Source organism: Pinus tabuliformis, chromosome 3_2 (genome assembly GCF_031772625.1).
Source record: "Pinus tabuliformis cultivar Carrire ecotype Pingquan chromosome 3_2, CPIR1, whole genome shotgun sequence".
Classification (NCBI taxonomy): Eukaryota; Viridiplantae; Streptophyta; class Pinopsida; order Pinales; family Pinaceae; genus Pinus; species Pinus tabuliformis.
Window position 1 is genome coordinate 136,826,344 of NC_142302.1, and position 25,775 is coordinate 136,852,118.

Consider the following 25,775-nt stretch of genomic DNA (forward strand, 5'->3'; position numbering starts at 1 on the left):
AATTCCACTAAGATTCATTCTCTTCATCACTCTAAAACATCTTTGTTAAATTTTGTTCCTAGGAAAAGAAATATTGCAACATGAGGAATTTTGTTACAAATCTCATGATAGTAGGCCTAACACACTGCCTACACTTGTATCATCATTAAGTTCAATACCCATGAGTGGTTGTATATGTCTTTTGTTATGATCTTGGCATGATATACAATGCTCCTATTCAATCAAGTTTTCATCTTTCACCTTATCGAACACATCCACTAATTTGAAAAAATGGGTTCTTATGGGTAAGAGACAGAGAAATTTATTATGGTAAAGTTATTTCCATTAGTCCATCCTTCTGACATGATGGTACATCTAGTTTTGGTCCATAACTATTTTAAACCCAACAAGTATTCCTATATATACCCAATTTATTTCTACAAAAAATATCTCCTTCGATCATGTATATTAGTTCCTTTGAATCCCTTATTGACGATAACATGGAAGCCTACATTGGTTGGTAATAAGAGTAGGGAACATTGCAGGGAATATTTGTGTCATACCATTATCTATATATGTATTAAACACAAATTACGTGTATTGTTTCTTCCCATGGTTATCTAAAGTGGATTCAATATCGCCCAATGAAGAGACACTACCAAGGGCGGAGGAAGTGTTACAAATATTTGAATGGTCTTCCTTTTAGGCTAGTTTTCATAAGTGGGAGGAACATAACTAAAGTTTCCCTAACATTGGTAGAAGGTTTAAAGAAAGAGCCTTCAACACTAGGATTATTTTTGGGATCCCATCATCATGGCAAGTTTCCTTTTTCTCTCTATTCCAGCCCCTATTTCTTTCTACCTGGTCTTGTCTTCAATTTTCTCAAACATGTTTTTCATTTCCAATCTAATGGGTTCAATGTATGAAGCAGTACAAATGGTAACTTGGGGTTTTACACAAATGAAGACTTGTTTCAGCCTATGATTTCCTTTCCCCCTTTCATGGGTTTCATGCAACATTTGTAATATATCTCATCATAAACAACATCAACATGAATTCAAGGATACTCTTTATCTCAGGGGGAACTGTAAACAAAATAAAAAAGATTGCAAATGCAAATATGCAAACTCTATCTTAATTTTTTTGAAACAAAAGAAATAGATTTCAAATTGGCAATTTCATGATATCAATGGGGATAAAATTTGATTAAAAACTCCTCCAAGCATGTAGATGGAATGTAGAATCCTAATTTAGATGCCAATTCTACCACAAATAACCATAATGTTTTTGCAAAAGCTCCAAGCTCACTCTAAACATCAACTCTTTGATTCACCTTCACAAACTTCAAATGAAAACAAATGCTCAATGAAGAGGTGTGAGGAAATTAAAGGGGTAAAGGTCTCTATGTACTATCACTTTAGTGTTTATGAGGTAGGAAATTCTATCTTTAGTTTGATTTTTATCGAAAATTATTTTTTCTCCTAAACCTGTTGTGGCTAGTAGATGAATGAGTTGCTACAAACACAATTTTACTTACCACTTTAGACTAGATGTATACCCAGTGGGGTGATTTAGTACAAAATTAGTGCCCAATACAGTTCAAATGTCAATTTGATTAACAACGAGACCTAGTTGGCAAGTTCTAATATAAAGGAGGCTTAGGGATTATATCTCTATTAGTAATGAATAAGGCCCTCGAAGCGAAAGTTATATAGAGATCACTAAATTTGAGGAAAATGTTATGGAGTAAAATTTGGAGAGCCAAATAAACCATGTGAACTATTGAAACAAAATTAATTCTCATTGATAAATCCCTAGGGGATCCTACATATAGAATAGTTATTGGAAGCACCTAAAATAAATGAAAACCATATATTTTGGGAGATGGGATGGGGGTCACAAAAATTTTCTAGGAACTTTTTGGGCAGTAGAAACCTCTCTTACAAGAGCAGGTAGCTTTGGTTTATCTAAAAAAAGTGTTTGAAAATCATAATTCAAATAAAGTGAGTGATTTTTCGAAGCAAGATGATGAATCAATCCATCGTTGAGTGAGAGAATGAATCCCAGAAGAGAAATGACCATAAGAAATCAAAAAAGAAACTCTAAGACTAGTTGTATATAACACTAATTAAGAATAAACATATTAATATTCTCTATAGAGGACCCATCATTAAGGATGATTTCTCTATTCAAGAAGCATATCTCTTGGCTTTCGAAAAATATTATTTCTCCCGACCAAAGATATTATGGAGAGGAATATGGTACCCAACGTTCTCGCCAAAGTAAAATATTTCTTATAGTTAGTGACTAAGGTTAACATTATTGGGATATCTACATAAAAAAGTTTAGAGGGACCTTCTCTTTTCTTGCCTTTTAGAAAGCATAAGAAAATTTGGAATGTGGCTTTAATCAATGTAGTTTTCTTGACTTCTTTTGGGATCGAGGAATGACTATAAGGAGAATATCTAACAAGGAGAGAGATGAAATCCATCTAACCCCAAAAGACCAAAAATCAAACCCTTATGAGAATGAAATTCTCAGCCAAATTTGGACCACTCTCCCCTTCTTCATAACTTGGAATGGGTGGAAAGAAAGAAAGAAATTAATCTCTAGAACAACTTTGCAATAAATCTTTGGAAAATATATATATATATATATATCTATATATATATATATATATATATATATATATAGATATATCAGGTACTATCATAGAAAAGAAATGGTTTTCAAATGGAAAATGCATGACAAAAAATCAATGAAATAAGAAAAATGGATCCTCAAAAAATGTTATGCGGATATCAATCTAGTAAATTTTTGAAAACCAGCCAATTAGGGCATATCCATCTCTCCTCATATGTGTAGCTCCCCTACCTAAGGCTACTTCTAACTCAAATTTAATAGTGCCTCTTTGGGGAGTCTGAAACTGATAGGGATTGGTGGCACTTTAATAGATGAGAAACATGTTATTTTATATGCTTTTGTGGTATCCAAAGGGAAAGATTAAAATAACTTTGGAGAGATATAGGTAGCAAATAATAGTAATTTCACTAGCAAAGTAGAAAGGATTGGAGTGCTTCGAGGTAGAATGGGATTCAATATTGATAATTTATACTCTTGAGAATTTTTCAAGACAAAGCTAGTCATGCACCCCCTCAAAAATATTGTGAAACTGTTGGAAAGATTTTAGCAATTCCATGCCAAATGGGCTACAAACAAATTGATGGATCAGTTCACTAGCTTAGGAGAACAAGAGTAAGGGATGGATCTTGAGGAAAGATAGGAGGGTATTTACTCCTCAAAAATATGGGAATATCTTGTACCTTAGTTAAAGATGACCTCCTAAATTTGGATAATATAAACTCCCATGGAATCATGGATGGGGGTTACATCTTGATTCCAAGTGGTGGAAGGATTGTAATGCCTAGTTCCAATGCTTGAATTATAATGTGATAAATCATGTATTATAATGCTTCAAACTCTATGAGATAAGTTATAATGACTATATATTGCAAATATGTAAAATTCATTGTAAACATTGCTAATGTGGAGATTAAAACAAAGTTCCAACTATTGAACATGTTTGAATCCAAACAATGGACTAATATTATCGGGTAGGATATATGTTTTTAAAAACCACCAAGAGGATTTTGCCACAGCGTGTCTATGTGTAAAATCAAGTAAAAAAAAATAGATAATAATATAATATCCACCAAAAAGGTCATTTAAGAAAGCAACAAGGGGAATGGCATACCATAAGAGGGTAAAAATAAAGGGGGTGGATGGATGATTTGATACTTTTCCTTTTGGGAATACTACCATTTTAGCCCATGCTTTCTTAAAATCCCTCAAATCAATATTTGACTTGTGTGTGTGTCCAAGTACAATTGTCACGTCCTCGAGAAGAGATCATATATCCTATTATTTCCATTCATGTAGATAATTATTCAATATTCTAGGATCATTATTCCATTCTCTCAAATCAATGTCTTTTTCCCATGTCATGGTGATATTTATCTCCTTGATTATTATAGAAATCATGTGTGAAACCCATGGTTGTTATGTCTACAATCATGGACTTGTGGCTAATAATAGCCTGTAAAAGTTGAGGGATTTTTTATTCAAAATGTGAGAAGAAATGTCTCGATGGTTTGGAGGTAAAACCATGGTTGAAATTTCCACAATAGTTGAAGAAACCACCGTTAAAGCTACAACATAATTATAATTTGATTTTCATTGACTATATGGAGCCAAGTGTTTCTCTTCTAAATTATTCCCAAAAGGAAAACAAGTTGGAATCTTTCTCCTAAACTAAATAGAACTAAAATGGAATAATATCCCTAAGGGATAATTTATGAGAAAAAAAGAATATCTTCCTTGTGTTGTGTTGTGTCATGCAGTTGAAGAGAGTGCCTCAATGGACTAATAATTAGATGAATCCTTCAGGTACAATGGGGTGGATTTAATGAGATTAGATCCTTGTAAAATATTCCTTTATCATGATTTTGATTTGATCCTTAAACTATCATGGTTATTCCACTGGACAATTCGTCACAGCATATCTATTAAGATATATTTGAAAACCCGAAATCTACAATATAACAGTTAATTCCTCCTTATATTTTTGGAATTGTTAATTATTGTGTTATGCATATGCATGCAATATATAAAATAATAGAATAGAGAAAAATGAAATAAATATCTCAAACCACAATGAACACAATATATGATCTCAGAAACCCTTACAAGAGAAAAGTCAACTGGAAGCTTAGGTTGCTCTGCTCTCTCTTTCTCTTAATGGAAATGGATGCAAGTACAAAGGAGTGAGACCTATGGCCCATGGGCTACTAAAGTACACAAATCCTCTATGTTTTCTCTCTCCTTATCCACTCTCTGGTACTCTACTCATCTGTGGAACAAAATGCACACCAATAGAATGGAACCCATTTTCCTCCTAGTGGCCTAGTTACAACACATCCCCATATCCTACTATAGTGGTTAAGTTTGATTCCTTAAACTCTTAACTAGAGTTACAATATTGAATCTTCTAGATATTTCTTCATCATGATCACATGGATATCCCCTTTTCCATCAATAATGGGGGCTGACGTGGCATCCTCTTGAATCTTGGTGGTCAAAACAAGAAGGTCAAGTCTCGATGGCATAAATTTTTCATATGAACTGCATTTTAGGTCTTTCTTACACTATTGGAAAGGTATATGAGTATATAATAGTGCTATGTTAAACTTAAGAATATATTTTTTACCCCCAAAAAACATTGTTTAGTGCCTCAAACTAATTTCAAAAGGTTTCAAACCCCAATTTATGAAATTGGGACCTATCAATAAAAATGGTCCTATGAGATTATTCCTCCAATTTTTCCTCTCTGAAAGCATTAAGATGGCTCAAAAATAATATAATTATCCAATCTAGATCAAGCATCATAGTGATATTCCTTATTGATTCTTATGGACCTTAGCTAGTAAGAAGCTCCTCACCAAAAGGTTTGGTTAAATTTACTCAGTTAAAAGATACGTGCTTTATATCTATATATGACTTTATGAAAGGAAAAAAAATTAACTATAGCTAAATTTGTATATCCTTAAGAGAAACACACACAATCACACAAATGAGATATGGCTCATAAACTTTGTTACCAAACTTTATTCACCTACATTGCTTTACAAATCAATTATATATATATATATATATATATATATATATATACCAAACTTTATTCACCTACATTGCTTTACAAATCAATTATATATATATATATATATATATATCAGATCTCCAAGAAATATTTAGAGAATATTTTTCTTAACATTCTAGATAGCTTAGCTATCCTAGATCTTTGTACAAGAGAAGAATTTAAATTTAACGTAGATATAACTAATATATTTATATAACTTTTTGTAACTAGCCAAAGTAATTACAATGTTCCAACACACCCCCTGAATTACGACCATTGAATGCTTCAACATTTACAACACTTAAATTTTTTCTTTGAAATTCAAAAACATCCCTTGGAAATGGCTTTCTGAATATATTAGCCAATTTGTCTTTTGACTTACAAAATTTTAAATATATATCACCAATTTTTTTTTTGTTTAGCTTGGTAGTACCTCTTTTTTCTATTGATTTAATAGCAAGTTACAACCAGTTCTGAAGATAGTTAGGTGGCCACAACTTACCCTGTGGGAAACCAAGTCTATTGGCCACTTAACGCCATGGTATGCCATATAAAAATAATAAGTCTTGAGTTTTTCTAACCAATCAATATATGATTGTATGTCTATGTTTATCACTCTATCTACTTGCTTATTGGCATGACTGTAATTACAAGTAAAAGAAAAATTTATCTGCATCCAAAACTACAAAAAAATACATCATTTTCATTCTTTTGCGTCCTCGGCTGAAGGAGATTCCACTGGAGCCGAGTCTTTTGCACTCAGCCCCGAGAGTTCAGTCTATGACATAATGCAAGGCAAATGATTTTCAATGTGCTAGAGGCACCCATCCTGCTTCTTCATTTGAACAGGAGATTTTGTAAGTCCTGCTTGTAGTCCGGGAATGCCTACACTGCAGTGGCCATATTCAGAGAAATTTGTTCCAGGGCCTTGGCCATAATTTCTTCCATTGACCAGTAGAGGAATAGTGTGTGCTTGAATTGGTTCACTCAGCCTTGGTATGCCCTGGATCAGGCACCAAGACCCGCCAATCATCTTCTTCCATCTCCATGGATCATGCTTGAATATTCAGATATTCCTCCCATTCCTCTATCACTTTCCAAATTTCTTCATCTATGCCCTCACGATAAGATTTAGTGGCTTCATGATCATGCTGACAGTCAATTTGCGGCCCCTCGGCTTTCCCCAAGGGTTTTTGGATTTCCTGTCTTCCTTTTTTTTCTAGCTGCGGCCACGCGGGGTAGGGCTTCGAGTTCGAGCCACCACACAAGCCATGGTGATTGTCTTACTGCTTGATGAGATGTAATGTTGGGTGCTTGCAGGTGGTATAAGCCCCCAGCCGCTTGAATGGTGAGTTTTGTTGCCTACTTTTTCACTTGTCCAGAGACCAGCAGACACCCGTAAAACCAAAAAATAGTTTGCATTGGCCTCCCGAGTTTCATAAGAAATTTTAACATGATTTCCAGAAACAAACATAGGTTCCACCCAATATTCGGAGTTATGGTCCTGACGCCACATAGACCATATCGCATGGGTGTGACTCAAAGGTTCTCCCTCCCAAGAATTTCAGGAAGTCATAGCCAAAACATAATCCCCCCACCCCCAATTACCCTGCACTCCCTCATCCCAATTCCACTTAGGATTCCAACGACTAATGGTCCAAAACTTTGCTAAACTTGCCCAATTCCTATCTGGGTCAACCCCACTCAGATGTGGAGCCATGGGCATAGTTTTCGTGAGTAGACCAGGCATTACAAACATAGAAGTTTTCCCAGGCCCATTATCATATATAAATTCACAAATCCATTCATACAATAGCGAAGTGGGCCACATGCCTTCTAATCCCCAACCCTACAGAACCACCATTCCCACTTCTTGCATCTCATTTCCTTTCTTCCTACTAGAAGAGTAAAGGTGACGGGCTATGATTATCCCCCCTCGGGACAGCCAAATATCGAACTACATTGAAACAGAGACGCTTCCATGCTAGTACCTATAATTTAATCCCCAACCTGATACAAGCACTAACAGGGCAGGACCCGGACCCTCAAAACCCCATAGTCCCATACCAGGGCAACTCAAATCGCATGTCCAATAGACTCTCGTCATGAAGGAGAAGCGAAAAAAATACATACCAAATAAACAGTGCTATGGGCAGACGAGTGCGCTCCAGTGGTTGCCTTTCTCCACAGCCGATACCTCAGTCCACCACGTTCCTTTGAGCCAAGTCCAGCGTCTGAGCTTCCAACCCCTGCATGCAATCACCTGATAACTTACAACAAGACTAATTTCCCATGTCGCCACCCACATACACATTACTCTCCCATCTTCCTGAGGTGACCCTACCAGCCATGCCACACATGTGGAGGGTGGTGGGTTGCTCTTTCGAGGCACCCCCACATTAATTGCCTTGATTGCACCAAGGGTCTCGTACACACCCCAATCGAGGATAAATATATATCACCATTATTTACAAGCTCTATTATAAAATGATATCTTATATTTGTGCGTTTTACTTTTTGGTGAAAAACATGACTCTTAGATAGATTTATGGATGAATTGTTGTTATGATAAATAGGAGTTAGCCCTTCCTATGCTTGTTGAATATCACCAATACTCTTTATTACCAAACTAGTTGACTAGTTATTTTTGTTGCTTCTTCATACTCAAATTCTATTGATAAGATTGGCATAATGGGTTGCTTCTTAGATGCCCATGAAACCACACCTAAATTGAGATAAATACACTCCTTGAAGTACTCTTTCTATCATCTAGGCTACCTGATAAGCCATTGTCACTATAGTCAATCAAAAAGTTAAATTCAATACTTGAGAATAGAATACCATATTGTGTTTTTCTTGCAATGTATCTCAAAACTCTTTTGCCAACTTGCCAATCCATTTCGTTAGGTGCCTCCATAAACTTGAAAATCAAACTTATTGCAAACATAATGTTTGGTTAGTAGTAGTAAGATACATGAGACTAATAACTATTATCTTGAACAATGCAAGATCTACATTTGAACCTTTATCTTCTTTGAGTTATGTTCATGTTGTTCTTGGTGTGAGTATAGAGTTACAATTCATCTTTCTAAATATTTTTAGTACATCCAAAGCACATTTTGTTTGACATATAAATATTACAGAACCTAACTAGTTTACTTCTATACCAAGGGAATATTTCATCAAGCCCAAATATTTCATGTCAAATTCTAGTTCCATTGATGATTTAAATTGATCTACTAGCAGGTTTCTTATGTAAATAATTTCATCAATGTATAAAATACAATTAGAAATTTCTCTTTGCTAATTTTCCTTTCCATATATAGTGGGTCCACTATTGCTTCTATTGAATCCATGGTTGAACAAATAAGATTCTATCTTATTGTACCAACCTCTTGGAGCTTCCTTGATCCCATAAAAACATTCTTTAACAAGTATGCCTTCTCTTCATATCCTTTTAACTTATGCCATGGTGGTTGTTTCACATAAACTTATTCTTCTAATGCTCAATTTAAGAATGAAAAGTTCACATCCATTTAGTATACCTTCCATTTGTTTTGAGTAGTTATTGCTAAGACTACCCTTATTGTATCTAATATGGCCACTGATTTAGAAGTTTCTCCAAAATCAATTGCAAGTTCTTGTTCAAACCATTTTCTACTAGTTTTGCATTGTATCTTTCAAACACACCTTTTTCATTAAATTTGGTTTTATAAACCTGTTTCACACCAATACTTTCCTTATTAGTCGTTAAATCTACTAGATCCTATGAATTGTTTTTTTTCTATTGAATCTATCTCCTCATTCATGGCTTGTACATGTTTCTCTTCTTTAACGGCTTCTTCAAAACATGTTGATTGGCATGTAAATAATGCAAAGTTTGAATGGTTATATCATTTTTCATAAAAAAATTGTAGACTTCTATCATTTCTAGGGTCATAATCATTAGTTGCCCAAGGACTAGGAGTAGACTAGCCTACTTATCTTAATGACTCTCCTTAAACTTGAATTCTAGTAGTCCTTGTTGGAGACCCTAGAATAAGTGATTGAGGTTGTCTCCCTTGTGGTTCTAGTTGTTCACACTTCTCTTCTACATCAAATTGTCCATAAGGGTTTTCGCTCCATTATTCATAGTTTTATCTACACTTTCATCCTAAGATTCAACTTCTTTGAACTCTACGTATCTGTTGATTATAAAATTCTTTGTGACTGGATTGTACAACCAGTATGCTTTGGATTGGTTATTGTATCATGTCAAAATAAATTTTTCACTTTTGTCATCTAATTTTCTTCTTAGTTGTTCAAAGTATGTGAGCATATGATGCACATCCAACTACCATAAAGTGTGAAACACTACACCTCATACCACTCCAGGCCTCTTGTGATACTCTATTTTTTCAATTTTATATGGGAGATATATTCAAAATGTATATAAATAAAGAAATTTCTTCATCCCAAAACTCATTGGATAATTTTTTTTGTTTCAACAAACTTTTATCTGTATTCATAATTGTTATATTCTTCTTTCTTGATACACCATTATGTTGTGGTATCTATCTGGCTACGCATTGTCTCTTGATTCCATGATGTTTACAATATGTTGTAAACTCTTCGGAGTCATATTCTCCTACACGATTAGATTTCAAAATTTTAATATATTGACCACATTGTTTTCAACCATGGCCTTAAACTCCTTGGTATCATCCAAAGTTTCATATTTGAGTTTCAGAAAATATATGTAACTCTTCTTACTAAAATCATCAATCAATGTTAAGAAATAAAATTGTACTCCAATACATTGGTTTTCCATAGGTCCACAAAAACTTAGTGTGCACCAACTCTAATGGTGTTGTTTTCCTATAATATGCACTTGTTGAAAGCTATCCCAGCTTTGTTTTCCCATTATACGTCTCTCGCAAGCATTGGTTGGTTCATGTATGATTGGTAAGCATTTAACCAACTACTTTTGTTGTAGCAAATTTAGTCCTCCAAAATACAAGTGACCAAGTCTCAAATGGGACAAAGCATGGAGTTGGGTTACAATTTTTGGCGAAATGAGGGTGAATTTTGCTGAAAAGCGGATGCTCGATCGAGCATTTAAACAAACTCTCCATCGAGCCGTTTTCTAACCTGAGTTAACGGCTCGATCGAGTTATATCATTCACCATTAATAACATTAATAAAAAGTTGGTAAGGCTGCGAGCAGATTAGTTTTTTAATGGCTCGATTGAGCTGCTTTGTTAACCACGTATGTCGCTCGATCGAGGGTTTTTTTAATGTTCAATCGAGCAATTTTAATTTTTAATTTAAGCACTTGATCGAGTTCTTGAAGTCCTAAAATTACAGTTTCAACACCTCTTCTGCAGATTTCTCTGCGACCCCATTTTGCACCCTATCAGATTTCGGGCATAAATTGTCTTTAAGTGGCAGAGTTAATCACATTGGATTCGTGAAAGAATCCTCTATTCAATGGCATATGAATTTGACACTTTCGAATTCATATGATATTTTTCATCTAGTTTCTTTTAAACATAACACTTGATTTTTTTTTGGACAGTTTCAAAGGGGCTGAATAAAAAATCAATAACATAAAATATACACAACGTAAAAATTTCAAAAAACACTACTATCTTCGTTTACGAGTCCTCTTCAAAAGGGTACTCTTGGTTTTTCAATTTATTTAAAGAGTTGAAAAAAATCTTACATGAACACATGTCTCCAAAATAAAATTAAAATATTACTTTGCCAACTTCGAAAAAGAATAAAAATATATAATTTTGCATTTAAGAAAAAAAAAAATTAATATGAAAAACTTAGTTCTCTTCGTGTAGATCACGCTCATATATATATATATATATATATGTGTGTGTGTGTGTGTGTGTGTGTGTGTGTGTGTGTGTGTGTGTGTGTATGTGTGTGTGTGTGTGACACTTTTTAGACTAAGTTATGCTACGTGAACACATGCATATCTGTTAATTTTTGCAAACATTTGTAAGGACATATATTGCATTTAATGGAAAATTGAGAGATTATACGACACTCAAAAAATTTGAAAAAAATATCTTTAGGACAACAACATAATTCTCCACATATTTTATGTTTACTCTGAATCAAAATCTATAATTCTTATATTAATTTTGAGGGGTGCAATTCAACAAAAGAGGAAAAACTTGAAATTTCATCACCACATTTGGCCCAAAAGTGTAACCCATCTTCATGATTTCACCCAAATGCCAAAGCCAAGGCTCATCTACACTGGTTACTTTATAGGAAAAAGAGGTTCAATGATTTTCACCCATCATATTCAAATGATACATCGCATTTTTTATCCTTTCACTAGCAATTAGTATCCTACCAGAAAATTTGTCCAGAATTGTACAAGTATTGCAATTGAAAATAACTCTAAAAACATATTTGATAAGTTAACCAATGCTCATAAGGTTATGTTTTAATCCTTGGATCAAATAGATATATGTTGTCATCACCCAATTTGAGTTTAGCCTTAACATAGTTATCTACACTTGCAATCAACTTTCTATTTTCAATAATATGGTGACTAATACCACTATCTAGCAACCAAAGTTATTTTTTATTCTCTTCGACAACATCGCAAGTAATAACCATAGACTCATATATACTCTCATAGGTGAGTCAGTTTTTTTTTTTTTTGAATGACAAGATGCTATATACATTCATTAGCATGAATGCCCATATTTTCTTACAATAATAGCATTGAGATTTGTATTTTCTATACTATCTACTTTTTTGATGACCTTTGCCACTCCCCCTTAAGCTCTAAATGTTTTGTTGTGGAAAATCTCCTTGATCTAAGATTGAATTTTCATCTCTTTGTAAGTTTACTCTATTATATATGCCCCTACCTCTATTATTCCTTGCTCTACCTTTGTTGACATATGCCTATGATTTGAAAACATTATCCAAGGAATCATCATCCCTCTTCATCATTGTCTCATTGGAGGGGAAGGGTCACATTAGTTCATCTATGGAAAGTTGGGCTAGATTATTTGCTTCTTCAATGAAATCCACTACAATATCAAATTTTCCTAGCAAGGTTCTCGAAGCCTTCTCAACAACCTTATGGTTTGTTACATCTTCACCGTGTTCTTAACTAAATCACTACATTCATCATTTGAGTCATAAACTAATCAATAGGATCAAAAGCATTCATCTTCGTATTCTGAAAATTGTGCCTAAGAGTCTACAACTTCATTGTTTTAACTTTATCTATGCCTTGATAAGAAATATCTAAACTATCCCATGCTTTCTTGGAATAATTTTTTGTTGTAACTTTCCAAAAATTAAGTCTTCTAATCCATGTTGAATAAGCCATAGTGTCTTTGAATCCCTCTTTCTACTTTTATTCAACTGAGCTTTTTAAGAATTTGTCATCGCTTTTATGTCTACTTGATTTGGTTATATGAATCCATTTACAACTACATCGAAACAATCCTAAGAAGGAAGGAAATTTTTCATCTTGAGTGACCAAATTTCATAATTTTTACTTGTCAAAATTGGTCACTAAGGTTGTCCTAGACTATTGGTCGATGTCATTTGTTGAACAGTTATCTTTTAAATTTTGATGATGGAAGAAGTAAGCATTTTTACTAATAAGGCTTGAAGGGTCCTATTAAGAAGGGTTTTCCCTATGTTATAGCTCTCTAATATACCAACAAGTTCCAATAGTAGTACTCAGCCCAATATATCAAAGATCTAAGAAGGATCAGTTATACCCTTACCTATGTTACCCAATTACCCTAGTACATGAGAGTATCCTCCTAAATGTTGTCAATGGTGCCACTATAGTAGTCAATTGATCAAGTGGTTGATCTAGGGTCAATTTCAAGATACGTACAATACTTCAAATATACCTGATGGTACATGGAAGTGAGGTTCTGTGTAAAGCTTTGTTTCATGTGGTACTACTAGAAGAGATACCAACAAGGGTTCCAAGGGTTTCCAACTAAATTAAATTGTGTGTTTCCAACCACACGAAACCATGTGTAGTTCCTACATGTATTCTTCCCTAACCCTGATTTTACGCACTTAATGGCATGTATGTGATATCCCTCATCTTGAAAATATTTTTGTAATTAAATGTATATATGTTTAAGTTTGGATTTAGCATGCTACATTTAAGTGACAAACAGATATTTAATTATTAGCAATTTGCTGATAATAATTGATGTACAATTGTTGTTTAAAAAGTTGCATCATGTTTTATTTTATGAACATAAGAAAAGAACTAGGAAAATTAATGGTTAAAGTACAGATGGTTGAAAGAGGAAAAAGGATGCAATTATTTATGAGCAAGTCCTAGGCATCTAATCTGGGTGATTAAATTTAATTTTGAACATTATGTTTTGGCCAATTTAATGTTTCTTAGAAGACAGGAAGTTGTCTCCAAAAGTGAGAAACGAGAGCTTATAAATGAGCAGTTAACCACCTATCATCTGTTGATGAGGTGGAGGAAGTTAATAACCACCTAAAAGTGGTAGATGGGTAAAAATATCTTGATTTTTTTGGATTTTGTCTCATAATTTCCAAGAGAAGAAATTGGAGAGAGATTGAAGAGAAGCAAAAAAAATCTACAAAAGAATTGCAGGCTTGGTTACTTGGGGGGACAAGCAGAAGTTATGTCAAGGTTGGGAGGATCCAAGTGCTTAATCATTAGTTTTCCCAGCAGAAAGTTTTCAAGTCGGTATTTCTTATTCTATTTTATTATGCAAAAAAAAGTATTATGTTTTGGTTTGGAGATAAGTTTCTAAAAGGAATTAAACAGAGCAGTTTGTTGCTTTGTGTGAGAATTAGATAATTTACTTCCTGTGCATTATCGTTAAACACTCTGGAATGATGTTTATGGAAGGAATTAACAAGACTAAATATAGAATATAGACTCGAAGTATTTTTTTGTTTTGTATGATAACTTGAAATAGAATTTATACCCATAATGTTATTTTAATTTATCGATTTTAATATAAAGAAAGTGTTTTTACACAGAAGCTATGTCACCATAAAACAGATTTTACAAATACATATACATATATTTTGATACCGAGGAAAATACTGTAAATATAAACAAAAAATCAATAGAAAAGTGGCAGAAGTATATGTAAAGGAACAAAGAATTTATACATGCCTTACTTTTTCTACGTAATTTTATGGATGTCTATTTAGGAATATAGGAGTACATATATAGTTGGCGAGTAGAACCTTGGGATAATGGTAAAATGAAATATGAATAAAATGTATATATAACTATTATAATTATAAAATTCGCAGAGCGAATATCTATTAAAATGATACAATATTTTGAATGATGTCAATATCACTATGTAAGGAAAAGGATAAATTTCTTCAATTAGATTTCACTATTACAGTATTGAGGCTTCCGTGATCCATAGCATTTATTAAGTAGAGTTTCGGCATAAATCACATGAAGAAAACCTTTGTCGACGTGCTTCGAACCAACTAGTGTGGTTGATCGTCATGACAAGTTGAATGAACAAATCTCGCTTTTCATATTAAATAGATAGCAGAACATTCTAGACCAGGTAATGGCTATAATGACAACGGCTAGATTTGACCAGGAAACGACTAGTTGACTTAGATAAGGGTTAAAAACTTTATTAAATAAGTTAATATTCTTATTAAAATACGAAATGGATCATTTTATAATTATAAATATATATTAGAATAAGTAAATTTGAATAAGTCATAAAATAAATTAATCTAAAATTGTTAGTTATCACAGTTATTATAAATATTAGTTAGTTATAGAGTAATCTATAAATAGTTAAAATATATTTTTAATCAAAATATAAGTTAAAAGGACATATATTTATAAATATATATTGAAATAAATTAATTTTAAATTAATATATATTAAAATAAATTAATAAAATAATTTTAAATCAATTAATCTAAAATTGTTAGTTATAAAGTTATAATATATAAATATTAGTTAGTTATAAAAGTAATCTAAAATTAGTTAAATATATTTTGATTAAATTATAAGTTAAAGGGACATATATATATTAACATAAATTAATTATAAAATAAATCAATTTTCAATTAATAGTTAAAAAGTTTTTAATATTAGAGAATTCAAGGGTTATTTTTTTATTTTTTTATTTTTTTATTTTTTTATTTTTATTTTTTTTTATTAATATATTTAATTCCCTTTTTTTTCAATTAAAATCACCAGGGATAAGTAAAGGGGGGTTTTAGAAAGTTTTTCTTTGTTTATTAATTTATTTAATTCCCTGGCGACAAGAATGTTATTCTATTTTGCTTTTATTAAATATTCTATGGTTATTAACTTACAACATTTTAAAAAACAAGAAGGTCAAGAATAGGACCATTAGTAAAACACTGAGTCAAAGGAGAAACCCTAGGAGGAATGAAAATATAAGGCTCAAACGAGAAGGATTTGGGAAATTTAGGGGAACCTCAAAAGCTCTAAAAGGTTAAAAAAGCGGGGGGGAAGGAAAGCAAGACTAAGAAGAAAGGGCAGGGATCCAATAGCTACTGATCTTCCAGCCGTCATCTCTATTGAGATTGTTATGCCTTCTTTCAATTTCAATAGCTTCCCTGAATTTACGGTGATGGAACTGCAGAATCTTGGCAATAACCTTGGCCTCCTCTATGCAAACATGATGCTTGGTCTTTTCCGCATGCTCTGCTAACGCTGAAGACTTGGTTCTCCCATGTCTTAGGTCAGTTGCATGTTCGTTGATCCTTGGTGGATGGAGCACCCTGTTTCCTTGATATAGGGGGTCCCACAAGAACAAGGGATTAAGTAGACTCCCTTCATGTCTTTAGGGTCAATGGGATCTTTCACCAACTGGAGGGATTTACGAATGGTGTTGAGGGGCCTAAAGGTTGAGGGAATGTCATACTTTCTAAGGATCCAAGCAATCTTGTCCATGGTTCCCTGGACATAGGGAAGATTGACACCTAGTAGGCATTCTTTAGGTTATTTTTTAATTAACGAATTTCTAGAGGCTTTAAGGAAAGCCTTCTGACCTAGGCGCCTACTATAGCCATTCTCCACGAAGACATTAAGGAGATGGGATTTCTCCTTATCGAAGCTCTCATTATTAGAAATCCTAAGGGCACGAGTAGCGAGGGTGTTAAGAACACCCAACTTTTGAGCAGGGAAATGATGGGAATTGGCATGAAGATACTGCTCAACATGTGTTTTCTTTCGAAACACTGAGTGGGAGAGTGAACCGTCCTTATTCTTAGATATAAGAATATCCAGGAAAGGGAGGCAACCATTGACCTCTTTTTCCATGGTGAACTTGATGGCAGAGGACTGACAGTTGAGGTGATTGAAGAAGAGATCCAACTCCTCTTGGCCATGGGACCAGATGACATTAGTGTCATCTACATACCTTTTCCATAGCCTGGGTAGGAGACGGGCCGAGGCTAAAGCTTTGGCTTCGAAATCTTCCATAAAAAGATTCGCAACAATAGGGGATAGGGGGGAGCCCATGGCAACGCCACAGGTCTGTTCAAAGAACTCACCCTCGAAACAGAAAAAAGTGGAAGTGAGACAGATCTCAACCAGATGCGCGGTATCGGGATCTGTCAGGCGATAGATCACTTCTAAGGCCTCCTTTATAGGGATACAAGTATAAAGGGAAACCACATCAAAGCTTACGAGAATGTCCTCAGGGTTAAGTTTTATGTCCTTAAGCTCTTTAACGAAGGATGGAGAGTCTTTCACGAAGGACTCTGTACGACCAACTAGGGGCTTGAGCTTAAGGGCAAGGAACTTAGCTAGAAGGTAGGTCAGACCACCAATGGTGTTGACGATAGGCCTCAGAGGAGCCCGTTGAGGTGTTTCAACATATGCTTTGCCACTTTCCAATACAGTTTCATAGGCCTAATCATCGCTTGACTAAGTTGGTTAACTTTATAGCACATATTCAGCCATGTGTTCACCAAATACATGAGTGAACCCACAAGCTACATGTAAGTAGTAGCTTCCACTACTTCCACTGAAGTAACATCCTCCTTCCTCCAGTTACCTCCTAGAGGAGTCTCCATGGGTTTGCTGCTCTCCATACGGAATCTCCTGAGTATCTCGTTGGAATACTTTCCCTGAGACAAAAATAATTCCCCATAGCCCTGCCATACTTCCATGACCATAAAGTAATGCATGAGCCCCGTGCCCTTCATCTCAAACTCTCTTGAAAGGTCCTCCTTGCAAGACTTGATCATCTGATCATCATCTGTCAAAATCAAATCGTCGAAATATAACAAAATGATCAACAATTTACCTTCCACCACTATGTGGTATAGGTTCACATTTGCTTCACTCTTGGTGAAGCCCAACCCAGTGAAGTAGATATCGATCCTGGTGTACCAAGCACAGGGTGCTTGCTTCAACCCATACAATGCCCTCTTGAGTCGACACACATGTGACTCATAGTCGAAGGTCTCAAAACCTTCAGGTTGCTTTATGTACACCTCTTCCTCAATTGTGCCATTAAGTAAGGTTGTCTTTACATCCATCTGATGTATCTTTGAACCCATATGTGTTGGTAGTGCCAAAATGGATCTAATCGATGAGTACCTTGCAATAGGGGCAAAGGTATCATCATATTCAATCCCCTCTACCTATGTAAAGCCACGCCCCACAAACCTAGCATTATTCTTCTCCACAATACCATCTGCAACTTGCTTTACCTTGTAAATCCATCGGGAGCTCACCACTAACTTGTCCTCCGATCTCGTTACCACAACCCAAACACTGTTACGAACTATGGAGTCATACTCCTCCACCATGGCATCAACCCAAACACTGTTACGAACTATGGAGTCATACTCCTCCACCATGGCATCAACCCAAATCAGTTGTTTCACTTCCTCCTCAAAGGAATATGGCTTTGTCTCAACACATCCGCTCATAATATTCATGTATCCAGTGGACCTCTCAGGTTACCTCCTCTACCTGTGCTAAGATGTGGGTGCTCCCACATTCTCCCATGCATCATGTAATAACCTATCAGCCTCGCTGGTGCGCTTTCTCCCATCTCTGGAAGACTCTCCCTGAGTGGATGTCTCCACTCCTGGATCCTCTGCATGTGGTTTCTCCACATCAATCTGAGGGTCCTCAACTGCATGTAGCTCAAGCTCCCTCTCAAGGGAAATTCGCATGGCCTTCTCCTCATCAAATCTAACATCCCTGTGAACCACTATCATCTTGTTGGTCGGAAAGTACACCCAATAGTTGTGAGGTGTATCAGTGTACCCCACAAATATCCCCAACTCTGTTGTCAGCTAAAGCTTCTTCTGTGCATCTTTGGTCACATGGAAATATATCGATGACCCAAAAATCCTGAAGTGACCAACATTTGGTCTCTTACCATAATAAGCCTCCTCTGGTGTCTTCATTCCAAGTATCTGATGCGGGCTATGGTTCTGCAAATAAACCGTTATGTTGCATGCCTCAGCCCACAAGTGTAATGGTAGGCCCTGATCATGAAACATCACTCATGTTGCCCCTACAATGGTTTTTTTCTTCCTTTCGGCCACCCCATTCTGTTGTGGATTATGGGGTGTCGTAAAATTTCATTTATCATTTGAGAAATACTCACCACCGTTATCACTCCTCAGAGCTTTAACCTTCTTTCCAGACTCTTTCTCAGCCAATGCTTTAAATTCACAAAAATTTGTGAAAGTTTGATCCTTCTTCTACATGAAAAACATCCACCATTTATGATAAAATTCGTCAACAAATATAATATAATACATGTGTTTGGCTATGGATGTTGTCGAGAATGGTCCACACACATCTGAATGTACTCGCTCTAGAATCGCCTATGCTCGACTGTCTCTATCATGAAAGGAATCCTTGGTGTATTTTCCTAAAGTACACCCCTTGCATGTATCAACTTGCTCTAGTGTACCTTTGGGAAGACTAGTAGAGATCTGTTGCATGATTTTCAAAGCCCCATGATGCAAGTGACCCAATCACCTGTGCCACAACTTGCCAATGTCTCAGCTCTGCACCTTCTCTACTTTCATTCTCAAAGCAGCACAATCCTCTACCTCCAACTTATAGATATTCTTAACTCAAATCCCTATCTTCTTTACTTGACTCGTGGCTATGTGTCGAAGGAACGCCTTTCCTTTCGAGAAAATCACATCATAACCTCTATCCTCAAGCATGGCGACCGATACTAAGTTCTTCTTCAACCCGGGCACATACATAACATCCCTCAAGGTGAGAGGAGAACCCTTCTCCCTCTAAAAAGTAACCATGCCCAATCTAGTAGCACTATACCTCCCATCGTCACCCATCTCGATATGCATTTGGAGATCCTTCTCCTCCAGGTCACTGAACAACTCCTTGTCACTAGTCATGTGGAATGAAGCTCCATTGTCAAGGTACCATACACTACCCATCATTGATGACACCATGCATGCAATGAGAGTAAAGTCCAATTTGAATTGAGAGGCCAAAGCCTCACCCGCCGCTCCTCCTGAGGACTTCTTCTTAGACTTCTTGAGCGGACAATTTGTAGCAAAATGGCCCAGCTCGTGATAATGAAAGCACTTAACTTTTGTCATGTCTTTCTTCTTACCTCCATGGCAAGAATCCGATTTGGAATGGGATGCCTTCCCTTTCCCTTTCCTTGCCTTACTTGTTAAGGCATAGCTTTCCTCATCATCAGTCTTTGATGAGGAACCATCTCTGGTGTTCCTTTTGATCTCCTCTTGCATCAAATCTGACCACATTCGTTCCTAATCTGGAAGCTTCTCCCTCCCATTAACAGAGTCTTGATAGCTATTCCAACTCTTAGGAAGGCCTAGGAGAGCTAGGCTCACCATATCATCCTCGGTAATGGTTATTCCAACACTTCCAAGCTCATCACGACAGTGATTGAACTTGGTCAAGTATTTTGGAATGGTCTCGCCTTTCTCCATCTTGATTTTTCGAAGTTTTTATTTTAGTGGCAACTTCCTATGGTCACTATTGTTCTGGAATAGGTCTGTCAATGCTTTCCACATCACATGCAAAGTTTCCTTCCCATGGATACTCGAGACCATTTGGTCTCGAACTCCCTCAAGGATTACCCACCTCGTCCTCACCACACACTTCTTCCATTCGATCAGATTATGTGCATCCGATGTTGTTGGCTTAGGAATGTCTTGATCAACGAATTACTTCAAGATATTTTCCTCTATCTGAGCCTCCATTCTATCCTTCCAGGATATATAATTCAAGCTCCCTTCCAAGGCATACTCAAGTCGCAAACCATAGAATGCCAACTGTCAATCATGAAGTATGTATTGCAAGTTCGAATTTCACCTGTAACCCGAAACTCAAAACTTCAAAATCTCCTCTAGTATATTGTCTTCAGCTTCGATACCATGTATATTTTCCTATAGATTCACAGCTCATGTAATGTACTCAAACACAAGACAAGAATCTACTCTACTCTTTAAACAGAGGAAACCAATGATCGATGAAAAATAATAATTGACAAGTGGAAGATAATCAATGACACATAACACAATTGTTACTCATGGGAAAGCCACTACTCAAAACCTTGACTATCTGTTGCATTAAATATAAATCTGGGTGATAATACAAATCTTGTTCTCACAAGAACAATTCCGCACAAGTATTATCAACTCTCTGCCTCACAAGCCCGCGCTGACCAACACTTAGCGTATTCCATTGCTCTCCAAAGCCCTACTTCCTTGCGCAATTCCTATGAGGAATAGCCCATATTTAATTGGGAATTCCTTCTTCCATAACTGCGCAATCCAATCTAGGTCTTTTTCTGATTGCATGCATGATTTGTACAACTCAGATCATTCTACAACTGATTGTACATTGTCCCTGCACGCTAGTCCCAACTAGGTCTTTCTCTGAACTGACATGCATGATTTTCTCATGAGGGAATCTTCAGTTAGCTGGAGTAGCACTGAGGATGCACTAGTGCACCAACTCACTACTAATCCTCTACTAGTTCCACAAATAGTTAGAACTAGTTTAACTGTCTAAAACTCCGTCAAACTGAGTTATCTAATTACAACTCAAATAAACTCATCCTGGACCCCTAAAATTGAGGGATAACATATACATGAATACAGAAAGACTTCCAATTCTAAATTCCTAAGCTAATTAAGTCAATTAAACTTAATTAACTATTTACAAGTTTCTATGAGAATAGAATTCGATTTTAATTCACAGTTTAATTCAAGTACAAAATAAACTAGAATTCCTTGTTGCCATTTTTCAACAAAATTTCATTGCATTCTCATTCACAAATCCTTACATTATTATAGTTATTTCGGATTAAAAGCATTGCAATAACAATTTAATGCTTTTAATGCATAATAACAATAAACAAGGTAATGAAGAGGCTAATTATCAGTCCAAGACTAGCCACCATAACATTAACATTTAAACAATAATAATGGCCATGGAAGATGAATTTTGAAAAGTCCTCATGAAGTTTCATATATATCAATAAAATAACCAAAACGAAAAAGATAGCATTGAAGTTTTTCAACTACATACAAGCATATATGTCAAATGGTTTATATTGAATTAATTAAAAAGATGAAAGACATATTTAAGACAAAAAATTGCAACATGGCATGGATCCTTAACCCACACTTCATCTACATTTTGCAATGTTTTAGATGCATTTTGAGCATGTCAACACATCCATAATTATCATGCATCTTTGAAATAGAAACATTAATCTAATTTTTTTATGAATTCTTTACCCCCTTTCTTGCAACCTATCTCTTATGCCCAAAGAACTCTTGATCAATTTTCAAGTGTTCATGCAAAGTGCTACATTTGAATAAGCACTTTGATTCCCTTTATTCCATGTGCCCATATAACAATTTGAGTCTGAAATTTTTAAAGATCTATAAAGTTTACGTTGGGTCCGTAAGAATGGTTTGGTATGGGTTGTTGTGGGCCCGCGTTCAGTGCGGGTCCAGTGGATACTGACAGGTCGGTTCGGAGGGTGCGCGGCTCTACAAGCTCTATGAAGTTTCTAGTTGATCTTCTTTGTTGGAAGTCTGGTGGACCCTCACTTGAAACTTCTTTTGAGGGCTCGAATTCTTTCAGTACTAGACAGCATGACCAGATGGTCTACTGATTGCCTGTTGTCCAGAGTAAACAGAGGTAACTCCCCGGTTGTTTTGTTAGGACTTCGCATGGTTCTGGATGCGTGGTTCGTTATTCTGACTGCACAGATGCCTGTTGAACTCTCACGGGGCTGCAGCTTGTAAATTATGTATTTTTAACTAGATTAATAGAAGGTCCTACTCTTACCTGATCAAAAAAAAAAAGTTATAAAACTTCACAAATCATACAAATTATTAAGATGAAAACTATAAAAAGTTTAGCTATATTTTTGTAAAAATATTCAAATTCTTAAAGGTTTTTATATGGTTTTAAAAAAAATGGCAATTTGTAGAATAAGATAAAATTATCCTATAGAATTTGGGCAAGTAATGTTTCAAAGAAAAAGGAAATGGGCAAAGTTTTTTTTGGAAAAATAAATAGAACATTAGTGCAGCGGAAAACTTTTTCCCAAAATATTTCCTTGGTTTGATTTGTCACTACAATATTAAAACATCTTTATAAAAAAATATGATCTCAAAGTAAAGATATATATTTTCCCATCAATTTACATTACCACCTATCTTACCACTCACTTGTATTATGACCTATTTATAAAAATAATACAAAGGCATCCTTGATCAATAATTCAAACTTTAATTATTTCCTTTTGAAGATAAAATATACATATTGAAGTTCCCTTAAATAACAAGGCACTTAACCTTAAATTCAAAAACCAAAAAAGAAAAATGCTTGAGCCTTCTAATAGATCCCTTCCCTCGCATTAGGGTTGGAGTAGGGTTGGAATTTGCAACTTTTACTTAAAAAGTTTATGAAGCAACATGTCTCATAGAAGAAATTCTAATTCCTTTCTAGTGGACATGGTCGTAATAATTTACATATCAATTCATAGTTATTAGTCCCTGCCTTCGACATAGCAGGGACTATAGCCATCGATGTGCATTGACCGAACATTAAATTGTTTTGACCAACCACCATATTCGTCATTTTAACCAATGTTTGAACATACAACTTGATTGGGCCTAATGGTTAAGAGCATGTGTTTCCTCCTAAGAAGTCACAGGTTCAAAACCAGAGAGGGGTAGAGTATGTGTGCCTTCATAGAATTAGCAATCAAATCGTTGCGCGGAGGTGGGTCCCTTGTCCCATAAACAAAGGGGTCTCATACACCAATTTGGTGTCTGGCTTGGCTGTGACCTTAAAAATGGATATTATTATTATTATAAATATGGGATGAAACAAATTTTTATCCAAAGTTTTACTTTGGATCTCTTATTGCATGCAAAAGAGTATCATTTTATTAAAACATAGGATAATCCGCTTAAAATTTCACTTCATAGTTGTTTAATGCTAGATTATAGTTAGCATTAGTTGGGAAGCATTTAATGTTTTCTCTCACTTCAATATATATTCAAGAACATTGCATTATGTATGTATGCCTTGTAGTTCACAGCTTCATATCCAACGCAGTCCACAAGCCACCACATCACATATCCATAGCCTGGTGGCAAGCTGCATGTGGAAATTGCTTCCCATCTTTATAGCAAAGAAACTCGAGAAGTCGGTTCTTTTTCCAGTTATTTACACAGTGGAGGAAGCAAATACATCAAAATTCTGTTGGATCGTTGCCCAAAAATCAGGGTATAACGTTGTCTATTCCAAGCACTAGACAAAGTTTAGATTTGAAGCCCGTTGTTCCAATTCTGCAAACGTCTATTCCAAGCACCAGACAAAGTTCAAGTCTGAAGCTCGTTGTTCCAATTCTGCGAACGGCATCAAGAAGGGAAAAAACAAGTCTGAAGCCCATTGTTCCAATCTTTAGAACGGCATCAAGAAGGGAAAAAACAAGTGGATAAGTTTGTGCTTTATTATTTAATACTAACTATACATTTTTCTCCCAAAATAATATCAACTATACATTTTCTCCCTAAATTTCTGAATATTTATGTTTACATTTCCGAATTTTTTTGTGCATTAGTGTGCTTTGGTTGGTAGGTAGTTATGTAAACCTACCACTGCTATCACTTTGAAAGTTATGTTTCCATTATCCCAAATGAACAAGCAAATTGAAAGAAAAACGAGGAAGTGGTGGTTCCTGCCCAGGTCTAATATCCTAAAAATTGGTCTGAAGAGATTTCCCACTTAATAAGAGACGTAATTAGTGTGGATTTCCCACTGAATAAAAAGGAATAGGGAGTTAGCACCATCCTAAATGAAGATCTTGTAGAAGTAGGAGAGATGCACATTGTGCTGACCTAAAGCTTAGAAAAGGGAGATATCTGTCCAATTTTGCTTTAAATTTCTTTCAAACATTCAGGAAAGCACATTTATGCTATATGTTGGCATTATGACACAGGCTTGGCACTATGGCATAGGTATTGTCCTTGATGGCAAGTCACTCAGATGACAGTTCAGGCTCTCAGAATAAACGAAAATACGCAAGTTCCCGTTGACCAAGCCGCGTATACACGCGGATGCACAGACCAAAAGGCGCATATGCATATACACGCACTTTCATGCATAGAAAAGCACGTACAGTTTTTGGTCCTTGGTATTTAGATCTATGGTTTTGGACCATGGTATCTCGTCCGAAGTGTTGAACCCAGATATTTGGACCCAGGTATTGGTTCTAAGTGGTTTTGAACCATGGTATTGAGTAAGGCCTAAGACTATAAAAGGGGAAGGAGATCATTAGGCAAGAGCACTCAAGGATTGAATATCTTATGAAGAACAAGATCTAGAATATTGGTCATTGGGCTATGGTGCATAGCTGGATCTGAATCAAGGAGGAACCTAAGCGCTAGAAGAAGGATAAGTTCTATTGATGGGTCAAGATCTTAAGGCTTGAAGAGAAGTATTTTTGTGTGATTTTGATCTGTTATATTTGGTGCATGACTTGATCTATAAATCTGATGATCTGGGTATAACTGATGTCTGAATAGTTGAAAAGGG